Genomic DNA, 2,504 nt, shown 5'->3' on the forward strand with positions numbered 1-2,504 from the left:
ATATGCTTCTCTTATTGACTGATGAATAAAACACTTACTGGCTGATTGGCCAGGCAGGAACTGAGGATTGTTCTGGGAAAGGTAGGCAGGGAAGCCCACTATAGTGAGTTGCAATTCTGCAGAAAGAGTAACAACATGCTGGGGCATTACCAGGTAAGCCACAGCCTCCTGGAAATACATAGATTAATAGAAAGGGGTTAATAATTAAGACACCTTGCCGGGCCAGAAACATTCATGCAACACACACTCATGAAGACATGAGAAGTACAAAAGAAACAATGTTATCACCATAGATCATTGTATTACAATAGAGATACATGAAGCATAGTTGGGAAAATGTGGCCTTTGACAAACAATAACTAGCAAATTTTGGTACTCATGCTGGAGAGTAATTATGTATTACTGTATTTATTATACTACTACTTTTTAATTAAATTAATTAATTAAAAACTTTGTGTAGAGTAACTCCAGTGTTCAGGATCCCCTAGTGTTTTAGCCTTTGTCTCACTGAGTGGGAAAGATCCTGTGGTTTTCTTCTCATTAACAGAGTATGGAACCCATTATGAGATGTCACATTCTGTGATTGCATTTGGTAAGGTGCATTCTTCCTAGCTGATGAGATATATGAGGCACTCTGCTGGCTCAATGCAATCAGAACTCATGTTGGGGAAGATCATTTAGGAGAGAACTGAGGGTAATCTCCAGCTGATAATCAAGAAATCAGAGTTTCCATTGGCATGAGTTACACATAGACAGTAAGCAACGTATCCAAAGTCACTAGAAGCATGCTTACCTAGTCTCATGTCTTGCAAGACCCTAAGCTGAAAACACTGGCAATGCAGGCTCCAGCTCTTAACACATACAAAGTGTGAGGTTAGTGAACACTATTTTAGTACACCATCTGTGTTGTATTTGGTCAAACAGCAATAAACAGATGTATTCTAGGACTTCATCATGTAGTGGTAGTACTTTATATGATTGCTAATTTTAATTACTGTTAATTGTGGCAGATTGTCATAATAATCCTTTTTTGTATTAAAGACATCTAGAATATTGCTTTTATTTAAGCCAGTCTTTTATTTTTGTCTTTAACATTTTATATTTAAACTTTAAATCTGTCTAGCAAAGAGCAATTTAAAAATATTCTCAGCGTTTAAAATATTATATAGCTTAACCATCCTTTATTTTTTTATTTATTATTTTTTTTAGCACAAACAGTCTTTATTGGGCTCACACCAGGAGTCCATTGGTCTTGAGGACCTCTGTGAACTTGCTTATTTTCTTCTCTACATTCTTCTCGGCCTGTTTCCGTAGCCTCACAAGCTGCTGCTTCTTGCGGTAGTGGATCTTCGCCTTTTCCTTCGGCTTCTCTTCCAGCGTGGCCCTTACTGCCTGGTATTTCCACCCGACCTCATGAGCCAGATGCCCCAGGTAGGCAAACTTTCTGGTAGGCTTCAGCCGCAGAACCTCGAGGGCGGCAAGGACCACCATCTGCTTTTTCTTGTCATAGGATGGAGGGATCCCGTCCAACACCTTGAGGCGTTCCAAGGATGCCTGGGCTCGCTTAGTCTTGTGGGGCAGCATGCCTAGCACAGTGCGCCAGAAAATGCGGCTCGGGCTCGGAAGTGGTAGGCGTCTCGAGAGGGGTTGGTGTTCATCCGCTTTCGGGGAAGAGCCAGGTACTTTAACCTGTTTCTGTAGAAATTTCCAGAAATGTTGATGCCTTCACAGCGCACAATGACTACCTTCCGACCCAGTAACCCCTGCTTTGTCACAATGGCCGCTAGGCGGCCCAGAAGATGGCCTTGGCCATCCAACACTAGAACCTGTCCCTCAGCCATTTTCCGCAGCCGCCCTGGAAAGCTTAACCATCCTTTAAATGCAAGACTTCAGTTATGTCCTTCTTAGGAAGATTTAATAACATAGTTCTTTTATCTATTATAAGTAGAATAAGAGGAAGGCTTTCCCAGGCCCTGAATGTTACTGTTTGTAGGGACTGGCATCTCCTGAAATTTCAGTGTGAAAGTGATATTTAATATAAAAATCTTGAGGAATACACATACCCATTATTTTATGCATATCATAGCATTAATAAGTCTCAAAAACAACTTTTCCAGACTTTTCCTTTGAAATTAGTGTAGTGATCTACATCGAATTGGTGTTAAATGACAAGCTGAGCAATCCAATAAGAGTCTCCCAAACATTTCTACAACTTGTTAGTAAGATTCTAACACAATACATTTACAAGCGATTTCAAAATATATCCTCACGTTGTGCAACTGATGCAGCTGAGGGTTCATTCAGTGTTCAACAAATGTGGATTCGTGATACTGGGCAATGGGGGACTGGCTATCATCTAGACACTGACTAGAAAAGGAATCTGTTTCCCCCATGATGGAGTCAGAATATCTTTTATGACCAAAACTGGCATTTGATCTCATGACAATCCTTCTGCTCCAGCCTGCTAAGTGCTGGGCTTACAGGAATGCATTGACACTCTGAAC

At 40.9% G+C, this 2,504-nt stretch overlaps 1 pseudogene; it reads right to left on the reverse strand.

The window, feature by feature from the left end:
- Positions 1-1,152: 1,152 nt before the first annotated feature.
- Positions 1,153-1,841, reverse strand: LOC101838358 (annotated as a pseudogene).
- Positions 1,842-2,504: the final 663 nt, after the last annotated feature.

The sequence above is a fragment of the Mesocricetus auratus genome, unplaced genomic scaffold (assembly GCF_017639785.1).
Source record: "Mesocricetus auratus isolate SY011 unplaced genomic scaffold, BCM_Maur_2.0 Super-Scaffold_100020, whole genome shotgun sequence".
Classification (NCBI taxonomy): Eukaryota; Metazoa; Chordata; class Mammalia; order Rodentia; family Cricetidae; genus Mesocricetus; species Mesocricetus auratus.